The sequence below is a fragment of the Carlito syrichta genome, unplaced genomic scaffold, assembly GCF_000164805.1.
Source record: "Carlito syrichta isolate Samal-C Ts95f unplaced genomic scaffold, Tarsius_syrichta-2.0.1 Scaffold301765, whole genome shotgun sequence".
NCBI lineage: Eukaryota > Metazoa > Chordata > Mammalia > Primates > Tarsiidae > Carlito > Carlito syrichta.
In genome coordinates this window covers 849,004-875,314 of record NW_007245861.1, presented here as the reverse complement: position 1 = coordinate 875,314, position 26,311 = coordinate 849,004, and the positions used below count along the sequence as shown (strand labels likewise).

General features: G+C 37.4%; 2 pseudogenes across 1 annotated transcript; both read right to left on the bottom strand.

The window, feature by feature from the left end:
* Positions 1 to 3,340: 3,340 nt before the first annotated feature.
* On the bottom strand, positions 3,341 to 4,148 carry LOC103257482 (annotated as a pseudogene). Its single transcript, XR_504130.2, has 2 exons — positions 3,871 to 4,148; positions 3,341 to 3,600 (listed from the first exon to the last, which is right to left on the bottom strand). The product of XR_504130.2 is annotated as a neudesin pseudogene (transcript).
* A 12,439-nt stretch (positions 4,149 to 16,587) lies between these two features.
* LOC103257480 lies at positions 16,588 to 16,995 on the bottom strand (annotated as a pseudogene).
* Positions 16,996 to 26,311: the final 9,316 nt, after the last annotated feature.

Below are 26,311 nucleotides of genomic sequence, written 5' to 3'. Positions count from 1 at the left end.
GAAGCTAAGTCAGTGCAGTGGTGCAGGGATGGAGGGATGCCATGGCTATTTTTCCCCAAAGCATGACACATTATAGCAGTGACTCCGATTCCAAGATGGTGAGGAGCAGTAGCAGCACAAGCCACCTTAGCCATGGAGCAGACAGCATTAGCCCCTTCTCTGGAGGTGGTCCCTGGGTCTGTCTTCAATTTGGTTTGGTGCCTGTGACCATTTCAGGAATCTTCACCAGCAAAGACTTCCAGGGTCTGCAGTAGGGTTGGGGGAAGAATTACTGGGTTCCTTTTGTTTAATTTTTTTTCCTACAGGGAGAAGTCCCTACTGGTTGATAGCTAATACCAATTGGAGGGATGGGGTAGTGAAGGTAAGATGTTTCCTTCCTTTTTATGTGGCCACCCTGGGTTTCTGTGCATTATAGGATATTTGCTTTTTCTTTTATGTTTTACAGTGCTCTCCTTTAGTTATTTTGGTTGAAATACTGTTGCTTATTCATTGTTTTGGGTTTTGTGGGGGCAAAGAGGAAAAAGCTCCAGGAGCAAATAGTCAGTCACTGCGTGATGCCACTCTCAAAGACAATCTTAAGAGAATGAAAACACTGGCAACTATTTCTAGATTACAAAGTATTACACAAAAATAAATAATAAGAAAATGAATGGCCTAATAAAAACTGGCAAGAGATTTTGAGACACTTAACAAAAGATTTATAAGTAGTTACTAAACAAAATAAAAAGGTGTTGAGCATAATTAACCATTAGAGAATTGCACTTTTACATGTCAATGAGTTATCCCTACACACTTACTAAAGTGAATACAATCAAAAATTAATTAAAATAAAAAGTTGAAAATACGAAGTTTTTTTAAAAGAAAAATGTTAAAATAATACTCAGATTGCTGGTAGGAATGCAAAACATACAAGCACTTTGATAAACAGTTTGTCTCTTAAAAAGTTCAACATAAACTTATATGTGACCCAGCAATCCTTTCCTTGAATTTACCCAATGGAAATAAAATGTATGTTCTTATAAAAATATGTAATTGATTATTTGAAGTATTTTTATTTATAATTGCCCACATTTGGAAACAACCCAAATGTTCCTCAACCGGGGCTTGGAAAAACACACTACAATAAATCAATACAATGGAATTTCTACATAATAACAAAAAAGGAATAAACTACTGATATACAAGGTAGCATGAATGAATTTAAAATGCATTATACAGAGTTTTAAAAGCTAGATTCAAAGGCTATAGACTGTTATTTCATTGTGACGGCATTCATGGAAAAGCAAAATTATTGTGACAGAAAACAGCTCAGTGATTCCCAAGAGCCTGGAGTAAAGAGACAGTTGATTACAGAAGAGTGACCACGAAGCCTCTAACATTCCCCTCAGCTGACTAAATTTTAGACAGGTTTCTTCCTGACTATAGGCCTGTGACCTTCTTTTTCTTAGAGCATTTACTTAAAAAAAACAAAAAAACTTGATGATATGAATTCTTTCTCTGTCCTTTTGAGATGTAAATCTTCTCCCAGAAGCCTCTTGCTGTTTTTACAACCTAGGGATATCTTTCTCAAGGACCTGAGACCCATTTCTTTTAAATGTAGATGGTAAGAAAGATAGAGCCCCTGTTCTCCAGTCCTTGTGGGAGGGTAGAAGCCTAAATTTTGTAAGTACCAATTAGCAAATGCAGATGGCCCAATCACATTGATTAATCTCATTGACCCGCCTCACCCCTAATGTCTTCCAATACTTTTCTACCAGTTCACCCCACCTCCTATAAACTTTTCTGCTTTTTGTTTCAATAAATGTGTGTTCAATCTTTCTTTTCTGTTTCAGTAGTCTTCACCTCTGTTGAAATTGTCTTGAATAAAATCTCTTGCCTGTTTTATGCTGTATAGAGAAAATTTTATTTAATGAAAGGAAAAATATTTTTAGGTAATGAGACTGTTCTTCATCTTGAGTATGGCAGTTGTTCAAATTTGTGGAATGTACACCAAAAAGGGTGAAATTTGCTATATTAAACATATCTTAATTTTAAAATGTGGGATATAAAAAAGATTTGTACAGTTTATTCCTATACAGTACTGTGTTTAACCAATAGATATGAGTTATACCTACTTTTTCCCTGGAAAATTATGGTTGTAAGTTAATCAGGATAAACACAAAAAAGAAATAAGTGAATAAACAGAAGAAAGTAAAGAGAGATGTCTGGGAAGTTGTGATGTCCAAGTTGAACCTGAAAATTTAATTGAAATAAGCCAGGGATCAAGAACAGAAGAGTGCTTAAAATGCTTTTGAGGAACTCAAAGAAGTACAGTGTAACTAGATCAGAGGGTGAAAAGGGATCCCTGGATGACACTTGATTTAAGTGTCAGACAAAGATACCTGTAAAATAAAATTAATTGCCAGAGCTGAGGGACTACTAGGGATAATCCTGAAAGAGTAAAAAAGGAGCATATTTAAAATTATAATATTCCTCAAGTTGCCTTCCACTCAAAAATAGTGCCGTCTATTATCATAAAAAACAGGATCCCCAACATATGCTTGAAGACATAGGAACAGCCTGGTATCTAACCTATAAAACCAATAGCATATTTTTCTGACCTACCCTTCTCATGTAGAAAGGGAACATACTAGTGTCTCTTTTTTCTTCTATTTATTTTGCCTCATCTCTGGCATTTTAAATAAAAAGAAATTTGTTTCATAAAAAACATTGTAGTTAGCATTAAAAAGTGGGGGAGGAAAGAAATGTTAAATAAATATAGTTCTTGCGAAACGGTGGCAATTGTGTTTGTGCGTGATTTCTATAATGCTTATGGATGGAAACTACAAGGGACCTTAAATGAAACCAGAAGTTTCTATACACATTCATTCAGGTCAATTATTTAAAATTTAAAAAAACGTATCTATGTCATATAATGCTATTAAAGAGACAAAACAACTTGCTCACTAAGAACATCCATGGACAGATAATAGTTAAAATGTAATGACACATGCTTTATCTTTTATTCTACTTTGATCCCCACTTTACTCACATTTAATGTTTCTGAGTGATAGTGCATTTATTTCATATATGTTCATTAAATGTAGAGTAGTCCCCTCCAATCCACTGTTTCGCTTTCTGCAGTATCAGTTACCCAAGATCAACTGTGGTTTGAAAATGAAAAGTTCAGAGATAAACAACTCATACGTTGTTTTGGTTGTTGTTGTTGTTGTTTGTTTGTTTGTTTTGTTCCCTCCAGGATAAGCATCTGTTTTATTCGAATCTGGACAACTCTGAGGCTTGGGGTAGCCGATTTTGCCGGAAATTTGGCGCCTGCAAGTCTTCCTGTCTCACCCTCTCAAGAACCTGCTCCTGTAAATGGAGCATCAGAACTTGTCCTTGATGTCAAAATGGGACTGGTCTTCAGGCTTGAAGTCCAGGTTGGGGCTGCCGTCCTGGTTGAGAATTCTCCAGGCTGTGTAGCCAATGATGGGATATTTGGCTCTGTACACTTTGGTGAAGACATAATCCAGGGACTCCAGCTCCTTCGCCGTGAGATCCGTAGTATCATGGGTGAGGTCTGCAGGATCTAGGGACATCCTTCTTAGTCAAGACATTGAGCTGGGCTCGGTGGCTCAGCCTGCAATCCTGCGTCTTGGGAGGCTGAGGTGAGTGGATTGCCTGAGCCCGTGAGTTGGAGACCTACCTGACCTCATCTCTATGATAAGTCAAAAAAATCAGCCGGGCGGTAGCGCGCGCCTATAATTCCAGCTACTCGGAAGGCTGAGGCGGAAGGATCGCCAGAGGCCAGCAGGTGGAGGCTGCGGTGGGCAGGAGCGGTGGGCGGGACTGCCTGCCAACCCAGTCTGGGCGACAGAGTGAGACTCCAACTCAAAAAAAAAAAGGACATTGTAGGGGGCTCCTCGTCCGTTAAACTCCTTTCCAGAAGTGGCATCAAACACCACTCCCTTTACTGCCAAGTAGATGGGCTGATCATCCTCCTCCGGCCTTAATGGGCCAGCTTCTCCTCTGTGAAGTGCCACACCCGGGGTGCCCACTCGGCAGGGCGCACCGGCTGCGCAGCCTGGGTTGGCAGGCAGTCCCCGGACCAGTGCCAGGACCAGGGCCAGCGCTGCCAGCCGCCGAAGCCCCCACCCCACGGGGGCCGCCCACAATGCATCAGTTTTAAATTGCACGTTGCTCTGTGTGATGAAATTTTGTGCTATGCCTGAGATGTGCAGAATATTTACTATTTGACCTTTACTGAAAAACTGTGCTAGTTTCTGATGTGGTGCAGTACTGTCCAATTAAACTATACATGATAGGACAATTTTCCACACTACCCTATTGACTGTTAACTGTTAGCAATCAGCCATCTGTGGCAACTGGGCATCTGCAATGAAGGACGTGTGACTAACGACCGGAGCTTTTAAGTTTACTCATGTCATGTTTAATAGATTTTATTTTTAGAGTAGTTTTATGTTCATTTCAAAGTTGGGCAGAAGTTTCAGAGATTTCCCGTAACCTCTGCCCCCACACATGCATGGTCTCCCTTATTTGTTGACATTTCCCACAGAGTGATACATGTGTTACAATGGATCAACCTATATTCACCATAATCATGCACCTATCACATTAGAATTCATGCTGGTTTTTATATAGTCTATGGATTGGTCAGATGTATAATGACATGCATCCACTATTTTTAGTATCATGCAGAGTATTTTCGTTGCTCTAAAACTTTTCTGTTATTATTTTTTCTCTTTTAATTTTTATTTTAAAATTGTGGAGTACAATTCAGGGTTGGATGTACAGATATTCGTTGTGCAGGTATGCTTGTTGATGAGGTGTACCCTCCATTTCCAGGCAGATATCAACTACTATCAATCCCACCTCCCCAACCCCCTTTCCCCCCCACAGTTTCTTGCCACTTTCAACCCTTTTCTTATAGTAATATGGTAGTTGTTCAAAGTCCACTTACGAGTGAGAACCTGTGGTACTCAGCTCTTTGTTGCTGTGAAGTTCATGATTTTGTCCTTCTTTATGGATGCACAATATTCCATTGTTTATATGTACCACACATTTTTTTATCCAGTCCTCTTTTGATGGGCAGCGTGGTTGGCTCCATGATCTTACTCTCATGAACAATGCTGCAATAAACATACATGTGCAGTTATCTTTTTAATAGAATGACTTGAGTTCTTCTGGGTATATTCCCAGTAGGGGGATTGCGAGGTCATATGGAAGGTTGATTTTTAGAACTTTTAGGGATTGCCACACTGATTTTCACAGAGGCTGTACTAGTTTTTACTTCTATCAACAGTGAAGAAGTGTGCCCTTTTCACCACATCCTCTACAGCATCTGCTGCTTTTTGAGGTATTGATGATGGCTATTCCGACTGGAGTTATGTGGTATCTCAATGTAGTTTTAATTTGCATCTCCTTGATGACTGGTGAGGCTGAACATTTTTTCATGTATCTGTTAACAGCTCTTACGTCTTCTTTCTTTTGCACACTTTATAATGGTTTTTTTTTTCCCCCAGCATGTTTGAGTTCCCTATAGATCCTTGATGTTAGGCCTTTGTCAGACATGGAGTTGGCAAATATTTTTTCCCTGTCTGTGGCTGTCTCCCCGCTCTCTTTTGGTTTCTTTGGCTTTGTAGAAGCTTGTCAGTTTAATCAGGTCTCACTTGTCTATCTTATCTCTTATGGCCTGGGCACTTCAGGTTTTGATCAGGAATCGGTTGCCAGTTCCAACTTCCATAAGGAGTGTCTCCTGGGTTTTCTAAGGTTCTTAAAGTTTGAGGTTTTACATTTAGGTCTGTGATCCATTTAGAGTTAATTTTTGTGTATGGGGGTAGGTAGGGGTCCTGTTTCAATCTTCTGCAAGTGGTCAGCCAGTTTTCCCAGCACCACTTACTGAATTGATTCTCCTCTCCCCAGTAGTGGGTGGTGGAGGCTTTGTCGAAGATGAGTTAGTTGGTTGAGAAATTGAGGTTTTGCTTCTTGAATCCCAATCCTGTTCCATTGGTCTATATGCCTGTTCTTGTATCAATACCAGACTGTTTGGATTATTATAGCCATATAATAAAGTTTAAAGTCTGGAAAAGTGATACCTCCCGTTTTTTTTTTCTGATAATGTTTTGGCTATCCATGGTCATTTATGATTCCATATGAATTCCTGCATTGTTGTTTCCAGCACTGAGAAAATTGAAGAATGCTTTCTTGTTTTCAACACAACTCTCCTTTCCTAGTAAACAACTGACACAATTTCTATTACCCCATGTAAATTATTTTTTGTTTTAAAACTTGCTATAAATGTAATTATACAACAGACACTTGTGTTTGACTTCTTTGGTTCAACACAAATTTTGAGATTCTTGTTTTAACCATTCTTGGTTGTTTATGTTTCCATATGAATTCCTGTATCATTTTTTCTAGCAGATTCTCTTGGGTTTTCAAGGTATACAATCATGTCATCTGCAAAGAGAGATAATTTGACTTCCTCTTTTCCTATTTGAATACACTTGATCATCTTCTCTTCTCTGATTTCTCTAGCTAGGCCTTGCAAAACTATGTTGAACAGGAGGGGTGAGAGTAGGCATCCTTGTCTTCTTCCAGTTTTCAGGGGAAATGGTTCCAATTTTTGTCTGTTTAGGAGTACGCTGGCTGTGAGTTTCTTGTAGATGGCTCTTACTATTTTGAGGTATGTTCTATCTATGCCTAGATGTTCTAGGGTTTTTATCAAGAAGCGATGCTAGATTTTATCAAAAGCTTTTTCTGCATCTAATGATATAATCATATGGTTTTTGTTTTTATGTCTGTTGATGTATTTAATTATGTTTATGGTCTTATGAGTGTTGAATCATTCTTGCATCCTGGGGATGAAGCCTACTTGGTTGTGATGGATGATTTTTGAGATATGTTGTTGAACCCAGTTTGCTAGGATCTTGTTGAGAATTAAAGCATCTATGTTTATCAAAGATACTGACTTATAGTTCTCTTTCTTTGTTGGGTCTTTGCCTGGCTTGGGTATCAATGTGATGTTAGCTTCATAAAATGATTTGAGGAGCGTTCTATCTTTCTCAATCACCTAGAATACTTTCAATAGGATTGGAATCAGTTCCTCCTTGTATGTTTTGTAGAATTCTGCTGGAAAACCATCTGGTCCAGGTTTTTTTGGTTTGTTTGTTTGCTTTTTGTTTTTTGTTTTTTTTTGTAGGTAGTTTTCTTGTGACATAGTCAATTTCCATTTCCTTGATTGTTATTGGTCTATTTAGGGTCTCAGTTTCTTCTTGTTTCAATGTACAGAGGTTGTGTGATATGTGAAAGTCCTCCATTTCCTTTAGGTTTTCAAGTTGTTTCCATTCAATTGTACAAAGTAATCTCTGATAATCTTTTGTATTTCTTCAGGGTCAGTTTTGACTTTATCTTTTATGTTTCTGATTGAGTTTATTTGGGATTTTTCTCTCCTTTTCTTTGTCAGTCTGGCTAGGCAACTATTGAACTTGTTTATCCTTTCAAAGAGCCAGCTTTTTATTTCTTCATTTTCATTTGTTTCCAGGTACCTTTTAATCTCTGTTTTGATTTCATTGTTGACCCAGGGTTTGCTTAGCATCATACTGTTTGTTTTCTATGTTTTGGACAGTTTGGGTTAGTTCTATATTTTGGTCCTTGAGCTCTGAGATTGTTTCTTCTGCTTGACTAATTCTGCCTTCCATGCTTATCAGTTTTTTATTTATTTCATTCACAGTATTCTTTACTGCTGTTATCTCAGTTATCAACTCCTTCCTATTTTCATCTTGTCTCTCCTCAGTTATTTTTAATCTCTTTATTAATGTCTTGATATCTGGGTTTGTAGTTTGAGACCAATCATTCTGGAGGTTTTTCATTGTTTGTGTTTCAAAATCTGTTTTCTCAGTGTCTGACCTTCCAGGAGTCTGTAAGAGACCCATATTCTTCTTTTGGTTTTTCTTCATTTGTGTAGATTTTTCACACCCCCCCTTAATCTCCCCCCTCTTCTTTAATTCTGTTTTTCAGGGATGAAGAGTAAGGGGGGAAACAGACAGACATACCAGCTAACAAATGAAAAGAGACACAAAGACAGAAAAGAGGAAAACAAAGCAAAACAAAACAAAACCTTAGAGCATACAGGTAATCAAACAAAACACAGTCCAACAAAATCCTGTGTATTGATGTACTACTCTACCCTTACACAAACAGGGAGTCTAAAGAACATTAAGAAGAAAGAAAAAAAATCAGTAAAATAACAAAAACAAAGCAAGCATGAAAATGTTATCAAAACCAGAATGTAAGAGAAAAAAAAAAAACCCCTAAATCAAAAAGCAAACAAAAGTGAGCAAAACAAACATTCAATAAAAACAAAGAATCAGACTGGCTCTGAGGTCATTCCTGCATATCCAAAGTCCCTTCAGCTCTGATCCTCCCCACCCCCCACCCTCCCACCTATCTCAGGCAGATGGGTTTACTCATAGCTTGGGTCAGTTGTCATAGGCCTGCTTTGAGAGGGGGGTGAATCAGATCTGAGTTCACTGGGTTTGTTGCCTGTGAGGTCTGCCACAGAGATCTGAGTTGTCTGAGTCTGATTCAGCCTGGGGGAAGGGCTTCTGCCTCTCCTGGTTTGATGAGATTACCTTAGGCAACATGTGGGAGACTGCAGAGAGCAGGGTGGTGCAATGCAAATCTCTGCCCTGTCCTGGGTCAAAGAAAATGGCTGTGGTGGGTGGCTCCTTGCTGGGCATGGACTCCTCTCTGGGCATGGACTCCTCTCCAGCTTACCTGATCCTCTGTCTCCACTGAGCAGATCCTGGATTCCAGGTGATCTGTTATAAGAGGTGATGGTGTGGGCCAGGTGCCAGGTGATGGAAATCAGCTGGATTCAGCAGGCTTTTCTCAGGCACATTTCTGCAAGCAGAAGACGCTCCTGCACAAGATCTTGCTGGCTACATTCCAATCTCAGGGCAGCGGGGGCGTGAAGTTGCCCTCAGAGGGGGCACCCAAGTGCATGCACCCAAGTATCCCCTCAGACGGACTTTCACCTCCCACCAGCACCCACCCACTCCCTTAGAGAGTCTTTATGAACACTTGGCTCCAGAGAGTCTCTTACAGACCGACCTGTCAATCGCCATCTTAAGTTCCACCCCTTCTAAAACTTTTCTAAGCTTCAGTATTCATCCCTTCCTTCCCCCATTTCCTCATCGTCACTGAAATCAACAAGTTGTTATGTCTTTTCCACAGTATAAAATAGAATCATGGGGTATGTAGCTTTTTCAGACTAGCTTCTTTCTCCTCCCCTTTCCCTTCTTCCTCCCCCCTCCTCTTCCTCCACCTTCTACTTCTCTTTCTTCTTTCTGTCAAAGCACTCACTCTGTTGCCCAGTCTGGATTCAGGTGGCACAATCAAGGCTCACTGCAGACTCGTCCTCTTGTACTCAGGCAATCTTTATGCCTCGGTTTTGCAAGTAGCTAGGACAACATACAGACACCACCACACATGGCTATTATTATTATTATTGAAAGAAAATGTCTCACTATGTTGCCTAGGTTGGTCCCAAACTCCCGGGCTCAGGCAATCATGCTGCTTTGGCCTCTCAAAGTGCTGCAATTATAGGACCAGCTAGACTGGCTCTTTTCACTTAGTATTATCCATTTGTTTTATTCTATATCTTTTCATGGCTTTACATCTCATTTCTCTCCAGCACTTACTAATATTCAATGATCTAAATATGCTAGAGTTTATTTATTCAACTAATAAAGGATACCTTAGTTATTTCCAAGTTTTGGCAATTATGAATATAACTTCTCTAAAAATCCATTTGTATATTTTTGTTTGGACATATTTTTTCAGCTTCTTTAGGTAAATGCCAAGGATTGTGATTGGTAGATCATATAAAAGTATGTGTACTACCGGGCTCAGTGGCTCAGCCTGTAATCCCACGCCTTGGGAGGCTGAGGTAAGTGGATTGCCTGAGCCCGCAGGTTTGACCCACCTGGGCAACTTGGTGAGCCCTCATCTCTATAACAAATAAAAAAATTAGCCAGGTGTGGTAGCACACACCTGTAGTTCCAGCTACTTGGAAGGCTGAGGCAGAAGGATCGCCAGAACCCAGCAGGTTGAAGCTGTGGTGGCCGGGATCGGCCACTGCACTCCAGTCTGGGCAATAGAGTGAGACTCCAGCTCAAAAAAAGAAAAAAAAGTATGTGTACTTTTGTAAGAAACCAAAGTGTATTCCAAAGTGGCAATACTATTTTGCATTTCCACCAACAATGATTGAGAGGGTCTATTCTTCCACATTCTCACCAGCATTTAGTGTCATAAGTATTCTAGATTCTGGCTATTCTGATAATATTCTAATAAGTATGTGGTTGTATCTCATTGTTGTATTAATTTGAATGTCCCTAATGACATTTGATGTAGAACATCTTTTCATCGCTCAATTCCTATCTGTATATTTGCTTAGGTAAAATAAACATCTCATCAGGTCTTAAGGTTTTAAAGTCTTAGATTCATTTTTTAAATTGGGTTGTTTTGTATCTTATTATTAAGTTTTAAGGGTTCTTTGCATATTTTGGCTAACAGTCCTTCATCAGATCTATCTTTTACAAATATTCTCTCCAATTGTTTATTTATTTTCTTGGCAGTATATTTTGGAAAACAAATATTAATTTTAGCAATGTCCAGCTTATCATTTTTTCATGGATATTTCATTGCTGTATCTAAAATGTCATCACCAAAACCAAGTTAATTAAGAGTTTTCTCTGATGTTATTTTCTAGGATCCAATTTGAATTAGTTTTTGTGAGAGATGTAAACTCCGTGTCTACATTATTTTTGTGTGTGAATATTTATTTAATTTTATTAAATGTATTTCAAAGTTAAACAGCAGAATTGGGCTTAGTAGATGACTTATTGCACAGAGCAGGTCTAGAACTAGAACATTTGTGCATAGATAAGCAACACAAATTTAGTGGACTGGTCATCTCTAATGACTAGAATTAAAAGAATATCAGTGAGGCTGAAAGGAAGGAAGCAAAGGCAAAGTGATAGTTGAAGTCTGAAAGATAGAGACAGAGAATAGATTATACCATTTTGGAGACACCAAAAGGTGAAAGGATGGGGTCAAGTTGAGGGATGAGATATTACCTATTGAGTACCATGTACGTTAGTCAAACGATGGTTATACTAAAAGCTCAGACTTCACCACCACACCACATAGCCATGTAACAAAACTGCACTTGTAACACCAGAATCTGTAAAGATAAATAAATGATGTATATATAATATATGTATAATCAAATATTTATTCTGCTATATAAGGGAAAGAAGCCCTGCAATTTGTGGCACAATGAATGAACTTAAAGGACATTATGCAAAGCAAAATAAGCCAGACACAGAAAGAGAAATGCAATATGATTTCACTTATATGTGGAATCTTAGAAAGTCAACTCATAGAAGCCGCAAGTGTAATGGTAGTTTCCAGGTGCTAGGGGGTGGGAGAAATGAGGGAAATATTAGTCAAAGGCATGAACTTTCAGTCACAAGAACAAATTCTACGGATCTAATGATCAGCATGGGGACTATAGTTAATACTGTACTTGAAATTTTACTGTACTTGAAATTTTAAAAAATAACAAATTTTAAGTGTTCTTATTCCCCCCACACAAAAATGATCTGAGTAGCGATGGATGTATTAATTAATTTGATTGTGTTAATCATCACAGATGTATACATATATAAAATCATCACAGTGAAGATATACTATTTTCATTCATTCATCAATTAAATATTTTAAAACTCACTGATTATATTTTTAATGTAATTTATTGTAGAATTGTGAGGTACAAGTGAGGATTAGCTACATAAACAGGCTGTATGCAGGTGATGTTTGGGCCTCTAACTGGCCCCACTCCACCTAATAGCGTCCTAGGCACCCATCATGCTGTCACATGTCCCCTACCCTCCTACAATCCTCCCTCCCCCAGCAGTGCCCGGTGATTGCAGATCTCACTATGGTGTTAATATGACTAGTATTCAGGGCCCACTTATGAGTAAAAACATATGGTATTCAATTCTTTGTTTCTGTGATAGTTCACGTAGTATGATGATTTCCAACTCCATCCAAGTTGCAATGAAGTCTGGGATTTTGTTCTTCTTTATTGCTGTGTAATACTCCATAGTGTGTATGTACCACATTTTCTTTATCCAGTCTGCTTTTGATAGGCAACAGAGTTGGGTCCATGTTTTTGCTATTGTGAATAGTGCAGCAATGAACATATGTGTGCAGGTGTCTTTTTGGTTGGCCAATTTACATTCCTCTGGATATATTCTCAGGAGAGAGATTGCTGAATCGAATGGAAGACCGAGTTTTAGTTCTTTTAGGAATTTCCATAGTGGTTGAATTACCTTGAACTCCCACCAACAGTGTAGAAGCATTCTCTTTTCTCTGCAACACACCAGCACCTTTTTTTTTTTTTTTTACTTATTGATAATAGTCATACTTACCAGAGTTAGATGGTATCTCGTAGTTTTGATTTGCATTTCTCTGATGATTAGGGAGGTTGAGCATTTTTTTCTGTGTCTGTTGCTGCTTGTATGTAATCTTTTGAAAAATGTCTGCTTATGTCATTTGTTCACTTTTTAATGTTTTTTCTTTTCTTTTCTTTCTTTTGAGTTCCTTGTAGATCCTGGATGCCATTGTCAGAGGCATAATTTGCAAAGTTTGCAAATAATTTTCCCATTCTGTGGGTTGTCTCTTTACCCTTTTGGTTATTTCTTTACTGTGCAAAAGCTTTTCAGTTTGATAAGATTCCACTTGTCTACCTTTGCTTTAATGGCATTCACATTTGGGCACTTGGTCGAGAATTTTGTTACCTACTCGGATGTGTATAAAAGTGTTTCCTAAGTTTTCTTTTAGAATCCTTATAGTTTGAGATTTTATGTTTAGGTCTTCGATTCATTTAGAATTGATTTTTGTGTATAGTGATAGGTAGGGGTCCAGTTTCATTCTTCTGCTTGTGGTCAGCCAGTTTCTCCCAGCACCCTCTGCTAAATATGCTATCCTTTCCCCAATGATTGCTCTTGGTGGCTTTGTCAAAGATGAGTTGCTTTAGAGACTGTGTTTTTAATTCCAGAATCTCTGTTCTGTTCTACTGGTCTATGTGCCTATTCAGGTACCAATACCATGCCGTCTTTGTTACTGTAGTCTTGTAATAAAGTTAAATCTGGGAGTGTGACAAAGAAATCCAAGAAGACACAAACAAACAGAATAATAGTCCATGCTTATGGATAGGAAGAATCAACATTGCTAAAATGTCTATCCTACCAAAGGCTATCTACAGATACAACACAATAGCCATTAAGTTACCAACATCATTCGTCAGACCTGGAAATGACAATACCGAAACTCATATGGAAACAAAAAGACCACAAATAGTCCAAACAATCCTTAGCAAAAGAAACAAAGCAAGAAGTATCACACTTCCAGATTTCAAACTTTACTAAAAGGCTACAGCCTGGTATTGGTACAAGAACAGGCATAAAGACCAATGGAACAGAGCAGAGCTTCGGGAAGCAAAGCCTGAATTTCTCAACCAACTCATATTTGACAGAGCCTCCAACAACAAACAGTGGGGAGAGGAGAACCTATTCAGCAAATGGGGCTGGGAAAACTGGCTGATCTTGTACAGAAAGTTGAAACAGGACCCCTATCTATCACCATACACAAAAATTAACTCTAAATGGATCAAAGATCTAAATGTAAAACCTCAAACTATGAGAATTTCAGAAAACACAGGAGACACCCTTATGGAAATTGGAACTGGGAACCAATTCCTGATCAGAATCCTGAGTGCCCATACCATAAGCAATAAGAAAAACAAGTGGGTCCTCATCAAATTGACGAGCTTCTGCAAAGCAAAAGAAACTGTGAAAAGAGCAGGGAAAAGAAACTGTGAAAAGAGCCCACAGAATAGAAAAAAAAATTTGTCAACTGTATATCTGACAAAAGTCTAACATATGGGATCTACAGGAAACGCAAACATGTCAAAAGGAAAAAAAAACAGACAGCCCCATTAAAAAGCAGGCAAAAGACATGAATAGACACTTCTCAAAAGAAGATATATGGGCAACCAACAGACATATGAAAAAGTGCTCAGCCTCACTAATCATCAGAGAAATGCAAATCAAAACCACATTGAAATACAGCCTAATCCCAGGAAGAATGACCATCATTAATAAAACAAACAACAACAGATGCTGGCAAGGATGCGGAGAAAAAGGAACGCTTCTACACTGCTGGTGGGAATGCAAACTACTGCAACCTCTCTGATAGACAGTGTGGCACTTTCTGAAAGAACTAGAAATTGACCTTCCATATGATCCAGCAATTCCACTATTGGGAATATACCCAGAGTAACTCAAACCATGCTACAAAAATGATACTTGCACACGAATGCTTGTTGCATCTCTATTCACAATAGCAAAAACATGGAACCAACCATGATGCCCATCAAAGCTGGACTGGATAAAAAAAATGTAGTACATACACACGATGGAATATTATGCGGCTTTAAAGAAGGACAAACATATGGACTTAACAGCAACTTGGATGGATTTAGAGTTAATCATACTCATTGATCTATCACAGAAACAAAGAACAGAGTACCATATGGTCTCACTCATAAGTGGACTTTGAGCAATTATCATAATACTATAAGAAAGAAATTGACAGTAGTGGAAAACTGCTGGGGAGGGGAGTGAGTGGGATTTGCAGTTTAGGGGACTTGCTTGGGGAGGGAGGGGCACACCTCATCAACAAGGGTACCTGCATAATCAATATTTGTATACCTAACCCTGAATTGTACCTCACATCTTTAAAATAAAATAAAAAAAAATTAAAACTGGGAGCATGAAAACTGTGTTCCTTTTGCTGAGGATTGTCTTAGCTATTCATGCTCTTTTTTTTTTCTTATGACTATCTGTATTGTCATTTCAAGGATTTGTGAAAAACAATGTTCGCAATTTGATGGGTATTGCATTAAATTTGTAGATTACCATGGTTAGCATAGACATCTTGACAATAATGATTCTTCTGATCTATAAGCACGGGATGTTTATCTTTTGTTTGTGTCATCCTTGATTTCTTTGAGTAGCTTTTTGTAGTTCTCACTTTGAAGTTCTTTCACTTCTCTGGTTAGGGGGATGCCAAGGTATTTGCATTTAATTTTGTTGTGAGTACTGTGAATGAGATTGTGTTTTTTATTTGGTTCTCTGCCTGCTTACTGTTGGTGGGTAGAAATGCAGCTGTCTTTTGCACAGTGATTTTGTAACCTACGACCTAAAGTCATTTATCAATGCAAGGCTTTTGACAGACTTCCTTGGAATTTTTAGGTGTAAATCATATTGTCTGCAAAGAGGGATAGCTTAACTCTTCTATCTTTATATGGACACCCCTGATTTTTTTCACTAACCTGATAGCTCTGGATAGGACTTACAGCACTATGTTTCTTTGAAGGGGTGAGAGTGGGCATCCTTGTCTTATTCCAGTTCTTAGGGTGAATGTTCCCAGCTTCTGCCCATCATGCACAATGTTGGTTGTGGGTTTATCATAGTTGACTCTTACTGTTTTAAGAATGCTCCTTCAATGCCTACACGCATAAGGATTTTTATCAAGAATGGATGCTGGCTTTTGTCAAATGCTTTTTCTGTGTTTAATGAGACAGTCATGTGGTTTTTAACTGTACATCTATTAACATGTTGAAATACATTTATGGCCTTGCAAATGTTGAACCAGTCCTGATCCTGGGAATTAAACCAACCTGGCTATGGTGGATGATTCCTGAGATATGTTGTTGGATCCAATTTGTTAGAATCTTGTTGAGAACTTTTGCCTCTATGTTGATTGAGGAGATTGGCTTGTAATTATCTTTCCTTGTTGGATCTTATCTGGTTTGGGTATCAGTATAATTTTAGCTTCATAAAATGAGTTGAGGCGAATTTCTTCATTCTCATTTGATTGGAATGCTTTCAGTAAGATTGGTATAAGCCTCTTCTTGTATGTCTTATAGAATTCAGCTGGGAACCATCTGGTACGAGGCTTTTTATTTTTTTATTTTTGGCACAGTGGTTTCTTATGGCTGAATCAATTTCCTGGATTGTTATTGGTGTGCTTAGAGCTTTAATGTCTTCTCACTTCACCCTTAGAATATTGTGTGATGCCAGAAAGTCCTCCATTTTCCTTAATTTTTTTAAAAAGTTTATTTGGATACAGGCATTCATAGTAATCTCTGATAATCTTTTGAATTTCTTCAGGGTCAGTTGTGAATATGTCTTTGTCATTTTTAATAGTGTTTATTTGGATTTTCCTTCTTTCTCTTTAAAAGTCATCTTGCCAGGTTTCTGTCAAACTTAATTATTCTTTCAAAGATCTAGCTTTGTGTCTTGTGATCTCTCTATTGTCTTCAATATCCTAAAGTTGTGATGTTATCTTGGTGATGTGGATTTTTCTTTTTTTCTTTTTCTGTTTTCAAGTAAAATGCTAGATGACAGTTTTTATGGTTTTATTTAAACTCAAAATGTTCACATGAGCTGTCTATTCATTTTCTTCACTGCACAGCCTGGCATTAGGATTGGTGACTCTGATGACCAGCTGGGCTGCTCTTTCTACAATGGCTTTGTGGTTCTTGGAGGAAACATTGTGAGCAATCTTAGCATAATAAGATATGTTGCACATCACCAGCACTTCCAGCTCCTTGACATTGTGGACCAGGAACTTCCGGAAACCACTAGGCAGCATGTGCTTTGTTTTCTTGTGGTTCCTGTAACCAATGTTGGCTATCAAGATCTGGCCCTTTAATCTTCTATGCAACCTGTTGTCAATACCTTTGGGCTTCTGCCAGTTATGCTTAATCTTGACATATTGGTCTGACTGGTGCCAGATGAACTTCTTGGTCTTCTTTTTGATGATCTTGGGTTTCACCAGGGGTCTGAGGGTAGCCATGATGCCAGGTAGGAGATGGCAGCCACCTTGGTAGGCAGTGCCGAGGAAGAGCTACTGAAATTAGGATTTAGATGATCTTGCATTCTCAGCTCCCTTAAGTATGAAATTAGGCTGTTTAATTTTTATCTTTCTATTTTCTTGATATGTGATGCAATGCTATGAATTTCCCTTTCAACACAGATTTCATGGGATCCCAGAGATTCTGATAAGATGTATCTTTGCTTCTAGGAAATTTTTCATTTCTGTTTTGATTTCTGTGTTGTCCCAGAAGTCATTCAGCAGCATGCTTTTTGGTGTCCAAATCTTTGTGTGTTTGGGGGAAAACTTGTTTATGACAATGTTTATTTTTATTTCATCGTGATTTGAGAGATACGTGGTATTATTTCAATTTGTGAAAATTTGTTCACACTTGATTTATATCTGAGGATGTGATTGATTGCGGAGTATGTACCATGTGCTGATGAGCATAATATTTACTCTGTAGATGTTAGATGGAGTGTTCATTCGATTTCTAGTAAATCCACTTGATTGAGCATCAAGCTAAGGGTCTGGATCTACTTTTATTTTTTTCTCGATGTTCTGTCTGGGGTTCTTCATATTTATTTCTCCAACTATGATTGCATGAGTGTCAATGACCTCTCTTAGTTTACTTAGTAGCTATTCTATAAAACTTGGTGCTGCAGTATTGGTTGCATATATGTTTAAGATGAGTATTTCTTGTTGGTGGATTGAGCCTTTTAACATTATGTGGTGTTCTTTTCAACTTTTGATGGTTTGAAGTCTGCTTTGTCTGATGTCTTAATAACTATTCCTGTTCTCTTATGTTTTCCATTTGCCTGAAAGATTATTTTCCAACCTTCAACTTTTAACCTTTGGGAATCCTTTATAGTGAGATGAGTTTTCTGGAGGCAGCACACAGTGGGATACTTTAGTCTGATTTTTTAGCCCGTCTCATCTCTCTTTAACCACTCATAAAGTGGGTATGTACTACTACTCAGCCTGAAATAGCATTTTCAGTCTTTTTTCTAACCTAAGATTATCTGTACAATATAGAGGGAGGAAGATGCTAGTTCTAGATTTCATTATAATTTTCTGACTTGGTTTTTTCTTAATAATGGTCTGCTTTTGGTGTTTCTTACTGGATACCATTGTGTGTTTCAGGTTTTGGATTCTAGCAGGCTGCTACTATAGCCTTAATTTTTTAATCTTTCCTTTTTTTGATGTTCTTAAAGAGACATTTTATTTTTAGTAATGCTAATACATTTTTATATAGTAACTCCTTTTCTCTTTTGCATAATAACAAATTGTACAAAGTAATGTTATGATTCCCTCTATGACCAACTTACAGTACCAAGATAAAATGCATTTGCTCAGAAAAGTGTTCTACATTTCAACTATGGATTTTCTGACAATTTTCTCATGACTAATTTTTAGTAAATTCCAAACCTTTTGGGAACATTCCAACTGAGGAATTTAATATTAACAATAATGAGAAATAATGGAATTCTAATAAACCCTGTTCATTTAAATGACTACTACACAATTATTTTGATTCTTCATAATTTTGTTCCTTCTGTATTCCTGGAAAATTTCCAGACTGAAATGTTAAGATGTCTCTAGTGCCTTTGATATTTCTATTTTATCTTTCAATGTTGCATTGATTATTTTGTATTCAAAATATATGTGCTAAATTTTTTATTTTTATAGAGCCCATATCATTTGGTAATAAGTAGTAACAGCAAATACAAGATTAAGGTAAATTATGGATCAATTGAATCAGAATTGGAACAAAAACAAAATATCTTTATCTTCATGTCTACTTTGGAATTTATCTTTAATCTAAGACTGACTATCCACTGCCAATGAAATAAATTCAAAAGTTGAAAAATACATATGTTGTCTAGAGGATCAAAGAAACTTTTGCAGAAGATATATTTGTGCTGAGCCTTGAAAATTTAGGTGTAATGTTGTCAGGAAGTAATAAAAGACAAAGAGAATTCCAAATAGATAGAGTTGCCAAATAAAATACAGGCCCCACAGTTAAATTCGTATTCCATATAAACAAAAACTAAGAATTCAGTATAAATCTGCCCTACAAATATTTGAGAAGTACTTACATTAAAAAAATACTGTTTTACTAGTTTAGCCTGTGAACTCTAAAAGTATTTACAAATAAATATATGGACACAGCCATAGTTTTGTTAAGTACTGGCCAGGACATGTTTTCCTAAGCTTTGGCCCCCTCCCTTAGCTTGAGGAGGTGAATCTTCTCTCCCTCTCTCATCTACTCTCTAAATAAACTATATTTTCCATTATTAAAAAAAAGTATGAATGAGTATGCTGTAGATTACTTTTAGTTAGCTATAGAAATGAAAGGAACACTAATCCAAATCCTCCCAAACATGCTCAAATGGTCAAATAGAACTGAGCACAAAAACACATATTAAAAAACATAAAACTAAACATAAAATCATAATTAGCTCTATCTTTTTGGTCAAACAATTCATAAAGGAGAAGAAAGACAGGAAACCCTTACTATTGACACCTTTCTGCACAGTGCTAACATTCTTTGCCTGATGGATGCCTCCAGCAACAGTTGTGGTTATTTTTTATTCTCTTCTTTTCTTTCCTATTGACAAAAGATACATAATACAAAAATTGCTATTTATAATAAGACCAGGTGAATAAGGAGGATAAAACAAGAGAGTCATGTGTTTTTGGTCAAAAACTTCTGACCTGTTTTATGTACCAAATTAGTGGCATTAATTATATGAACATTGTAGGGCAAACATTACCACCATCCATTTCCAGAACTTTTAAAAATCATCTTCTACTGAAAATCTGTACCTATTAAGCTAAATTTCCCCATTTCTCCCTACTCCCAGTCCATGAAATCCACCAGTCTACTCTGTGCCTCTATGTATTTAACTATTCTATGTACTTTATATAAGTAGAATCATACACTGTTTGTTTTTGTGTGTATAGCTCATTTCACTTAGCATGAACATTTTCAATGTTTATTCATTTTGTAGCGTGTATCAGAATTTCATTTCCTTTTAAAGTTAAATAATATTGCCTTATTTGTTATCTATTTATCCTTATGTTGATATGGAGGTTGTCTTCTCTTTTTGGGTAGTGTGAATTATGCTGATATAAATATAGGTACAAAAATAACTGCCTGAGTCACTGCATTTAACCATTTTGTATATATATACCTAGAAATGAAATTGGTGGATCATATGGTGTTTCCACTAATTTTGGTGAAAAGATATCACATTGTTTTTTACTTTAGATGCACCACTTTACATTCCATCAGCAATGCAATTTTTTAGGGGCCAGCATAGTTTTCCTTTTTTCTTTCCTCTCTTCCTCCCTCTCTCCCTTCTTCCTTCCTTGTTTCCTTCCTCTTTTCCTTCTTCTATCCTTCCTTTCTTACTCTCTCTCTTTCTTTCATTTGTTCTTAATAATAAACATCCTAATTGGTATGAAATTATATTGGACTATAACATGTACAAGGTAGGAGCAAAAAAAATAAATGGAATTTATGTTTAAACTTCAGTCACCTATAGAGCACTCTTCATTTGATGCAATACACCTATTGAGACACTTTTTCCACTGCTCAAAACAGTTTTTAAACTCAACAGTACTTCTGTTGTTTTTGCTTTCACTCTTTCCACATCAACAAAACATTTCTCTTTGTGGACTTTTTTCATCCAGGGAAACAAACAAACCAAAAATTCCTTGGGATGAGACCAGGTGAATAAGGAGGGTGAAACAAGAGAGTCAAGCGTTTTTGGTCAAAAACTTCTGAACACTCAGCATGGTGTGGCAGGTGTGTTGTCATGGTGGAAAAACCAATCATCTTTTTGCCACAACTCCAGATATTTCTTTCACAAATCATGACACGATCTTCTCAAGACTTAAAGATAAAGATTTTGATGGGCCGTTTTAACTGGAGGAACAAATTTGAAGTGTACTACAAGGGGCCTACCCTCCAAAAGATAATACCAGGTTTTTAGGATGGTCCTCCCTTGTGTTATTGCTTGGAAGTTTCTGGTTACTATGTCTCCATATCATATCATTTAAAGATAACAGGTTTAATAATCAAGTTGACTACTAAAGAATTATCTAATTTTGTTAAATATATACCACAATGGTCATCCTATGTCTGATCAGCCTGTGACTTTTATTGTGTGGTATTTCCTTCTGTCTTTAGGGTCCACCTCCCAAACTGGTGTATTTACCTATAAGACTCAGTTACTTCTGAGTGTCATACAGAAGAAAATAATGTGACTCAGTAATGTTAGTTAAGACACTTTATCTTGTCTAAATATCTAAATTCCAATATTTGATATTAAGCAAATGTAAAGTTTAGCTATTGTTTACAGTGTAAAGATTATTATACTCACTTTTTTCATTAACACATTCCAAGTTCATAAAGAAGTTACTCTTGATCAATCTGTACTTGTAGTTATGACCATATTCATGCTTGTTGTCTCTATATTATTTTCTTGACTTTGTTCTATATACTTATAATTATCAGTTAAATTGGTTACGCTCAACCATAAGGTAGATATTATTATTATATCCAAAATTTAAAAAGAAAATAGAAGAATAGAGAACTCAGTTAATTTGCCTCGAACCACAAATATATTAATGCAAAATTAAGAGCTTAATTTAGAAAGTCATGATTCTAAAACTTAACTCTGAACCACCATTTTATACTTTTGTCTTTTTGTCTTTTTTTTTTTTTTTTGAGTTGGAGTCCTACTCCATCTCCCCAGCTGGAGTGCACTACACACTCATGCCACCCCACTGTTGACCTGCTGGGCTCTGGCAATCCTGCTGCCTCAATCTTCCAAGTAACAGGAACTACAGGCACATGCTACTATGCCCAGCTAAATTTTTCCATTTATTGTAGAGACGTGGTCTCACCATGTTGCCCAGGCTGGTCTTGAATGCATGGGTTCAGGCAATCCTCTTGCCTTGGCTTCCCAAAGTGCTGGGATTACAGGCTTGAGTCACTGGGCCCCATTTTATACTTTTAATTCAGATAAACTGAATTGAAAGCCAATATGCTGTATCTGAGTTCTTATATATATACCAGCTAATAACTTATCTTAACTTTTCTTTTTTTAATAAACATTCGTTGTTAATGCATTCATTGTTTACTTATCCATAAAATATTTACTATAGGAAAAAAATGGCTAGACCATTGTGAAAAATAATTCAGAATATGATAGACATTAGATAATATATTAAGCAATTTGTACATTATTATATAAGAAAAGAGTCACCAGAAAACAATGATTGCCATTGACTTTCTTTAAAAATGTTATCATACTTTATAGTTATGGTATTATCATCTTTTGCTATTTACATGACCCAGACTTCAGCTTGGTTACTGTATCACTAATTAATTTGTATTTATTGCCTCTCAGTTTCCAGTGCACCACATATATTTCAACAAGGTCAGAACCCATTCCAAACCCATCGTTTCTTGAGTTCTTGCCTTGGTCTTAGGGTACCATAGAGAATTTCATTATATCTTATAATTATGATTTTATAGTAGTTAATAATTTATTCTTTTAAACTCCCCTGTTTAACCTACTTTGTGAATTCTATCATCTGACTGGAATGACTAAAACAGCTGTAGTTAAAATTCATACTTACATAGGAATATATTTTAGAAGTCATACAAACTTACCCAGCACATGGTCCCTTGGTATAACAAATTTGTTGATGTACATATGACTCAAATGTTACCATTCTGTATTTATACAACCCATATTTTAATTTTATGTGCAATTATTCCTCCTACATTTGAAAACACTACCTTATGGCTTACAATTCAATAATGCAGGATCAAGAGTTAAGAGATACAGCTTTATAATAATGGAAACATTTCATAAGAATCCCTGATTTGATTTCAGGCAAGATGGCAATGGGGCAGCCTGTTCTATGAAACCCTCTGCAAAGGAGAATGCAGAGGGTCTCTGGCTCTCCCCGCGGACTGTGGATCCCAATGTCAGCAGCCTGCTCTTCACATGGAGCTCGGCCATCACCACCACTGGGGCATCGCAGTGGTCTGGACAGCCACTGCAGCTGCAGACACAACTGCCCCCACTGCCTCCATAGTGGCCATAGTGCATCGTACCACCCGTGCCTGAGGCGATTCACGACTTCAGTCCTTGAAGCCCCTGCAGGCAAGATCTGCTGGGATCGCTGCCACCGTGATGTCCTGCCGGCCTTGGTTCTCCTCCCATGTGTCCTGAAGCAGGCTTCCATCTCCTGCCTCTGCCTGACTCCTGTCCAGCTCCACCCCCTCTAGGGCGAGCAGCTGAGATAGCATCACCTGCTGGTAATTCAAGGGAGTAAACCTACAGCCCCACTGCATAGATAGATTCCAAGGCAGTGGGAAGTGGGTTTCAGACTATCCATACACCTGTCGGCAAATACCAGGACCTGCAGGTAGATTTTGAATCACAGGTCCTCCCTTAAGTAAATCTCAAAACAGCAAAAAGGACCACCCCAACCTACAGTGCAACTCCAGAATTGAAAAAAGTAAGAGGGCATACATAAAAAATAGGAGATTGAACAAACAGAAGTAAAAGCAATCCCTCTACCCCTGAATAACAGAATTAAAGAAGACAGTGATGTGGAGGGACAGAAAAAGTAGGGAGGGGAAAAAAACCACACAAATGAAGAAAAACCAAAAGAAGGACATAGGTCTCACACAGACCCCTGGGAGACCAGACACTGAGAAAACAGATTCCGGAACACAAACAATGAAGAGCCCCCAGAATGACTCGACCCATGCAACAAACCCAGATATCAAGACATTAGTAGAGAGAATTAAAAAATTGAAGAGAGACAAGAGGAAAATAGGAAGGAGCTGATGTCAGAAATAACAGCAGTAAAGAATGCTGTTACGGAAATAAAAAACAAACTAATAAGCATGGAAAGAAGATTTAGCCAAGCAGAAGAAAGAATCTCAGAGCTTGAAGACCAAAACACACAACTAACCCAAAATGTCAAAAAATAGAAAAGAAGCTTAAAAAGACAGAACAAAACCTTCACGAGATGAATGATCACTTCAAGAGATCGAACCTAAGAGTAATTGGCCTTCCTGAGGCAGAGAGAGAAACAGAGGCCACACTGAAACAAACACTTCATGAAATCATTCAAGAAAACTTCCCTCATCTCATCAAGCATGAAAAAATTCAAACACAAGAGATTCAGAGAACACCTGCAAGACAACAAATGAGATGACCAACTCTCAGACATAATAATTTGCCTAAATAAAGTAGATATAAAAGAAATAAACCTAAAGGCTGCAAGAGAAAAAGGTCAGACTACGTACCAGGGAAGACCAATTAGAACAGCAGCAGATTTTTTATAGAAACCCTCCAGGATAGGAGAGCTTGGAGCCCTATCTTCAAAGTTTTAAAAGGTAAACAATTTCAACTGAGAATAACCTACCCATCCAAGCTAAGCTTTCATCAGTGAGGGAGAATTGAAATCTTTCCCAGATATCCAATCCCTAAGAACCTACACTGCCATAAGATCACCTCCATAAGAAACACTTAAGAAAGTATTGAATATAGAAGAAAAGGAAAAAAGAACAACAACGTTCTTCACAGGAGTACAGGCAAAACACATGATCCAACTCTAAAACCAAAAGAAAGACAACACACAAACAGGAAGAACAACAACTGTAAGAACATTATGATAGGGATCAACTCTCACATTTCAATAATTAGTTTGAATGTGAACGGACTAAATGAACCACTGAAAAGACACAGAATGGCAAAATGGATAAAATATCACTAGGCAACAATCTATTGCCTTCAAGAGACTCACCTTACTAGAAAGGACACTCACAGACTCAAAGTAAGAGGATGAGAAACAAATTTTCAGGTGAATGGAACACAAAAGAAAGGCGAAGTCACTATCCTAATCTCAGACAAAATACCCTTTAAACTATCAAAAATTTAAAAAAATACAGAAGGTCACTACATAATGATAAAAGGTTCAATCCATCAACAAGAAATATCCATCCTGAACATATATGCACCAAACATGGGAGCACCAACTTTCTTAAAGCAGCTTCTAGGTAAACTAAAAAAAGATATTGACTCCAATACCCTCATAGCTGGGGACGTTAATACCCCACTCACAACCCTAGACAGATCATCAGGACAAAAACTCAGCAACGAGATCTGAAACCTCAATGTGACTCTTGATCAAACGAACTTAATTGATACCTACAGAACACTCCATTCAAAGACCACAGAATACACATTCTACTCATCATTGCATGGAACATACCCTAAGATTGACCACATACTTGGCCATAAATCAAGCATAAGCAAATTTAAAAGGACTGAAATTTTACCATGCACCTTCTTGGACCACTGTGGAATAAAAATAATCATTAACACCAACAAGTTCCCCCCCAAACCAACAAAGACATGGACACTAAGCAGCATGATGCTAAACAACTCCTGGGTCATTGATGAAATCAAAACAGAGATTAAAAGATACCTCGAAACAAATGAACATGAAGAAACATCTTACCAAAACTCTAGGATGCCATGAAAGCTGTAGTAAGAGGGGAATTTATATCCCTACAGATGCACATGAAGAAAATGGAAGGATCACAAATTAACAGCCTAAAAAGTCACCTAAAAAAGCTGGAAAAACAAGACCAAAACAACCCTAATTTCAGCAGAAGAATCCAGATCACCAAAATAAAAGCCCAAATCCAGGACATAGAAGACAAAAAGATAATACAAAAAAATCAATGAAACAAAAAGCTGGTTCTTTGAAAGGATAAACAAGATCGATGGTCCCCTAGCCAGTATGAACAAGAAAAAGAGAGAAAAGCCCAAATAAACACAATCAGAAACACAAAAAATTAAGTCACTTCTGATCCTGAAGAAATACAAAAATCATTAGAGACTACTTTGGACACTTGTATGGAAACAAACTTGAAAACCTTTCAGAAATGGAAGGCTTTCTGTCATCACAAAACCTGCCTAGGTTGAAACAAGAAGAAATTGAGACCCTAAATAGACCAATAGCAATCAAAGAAATTGACTATGTAATAAGAAAGCTACCTACAAAAAAAAGCCCTGGACCAGATGGCTTTCCAGCAGAATTCTGCAAGGCATTTAAGGAGGCGCTTATACCAATCCTACTGAAGGTATTCCAGGCAATTGAGAAAGATAGAACTTTCCCCAAATCATTTTACGAAGCTAACATCACATTGATACCCAAGCCAGGTAAAGACCCAACAAAGAAAGAGAATTAC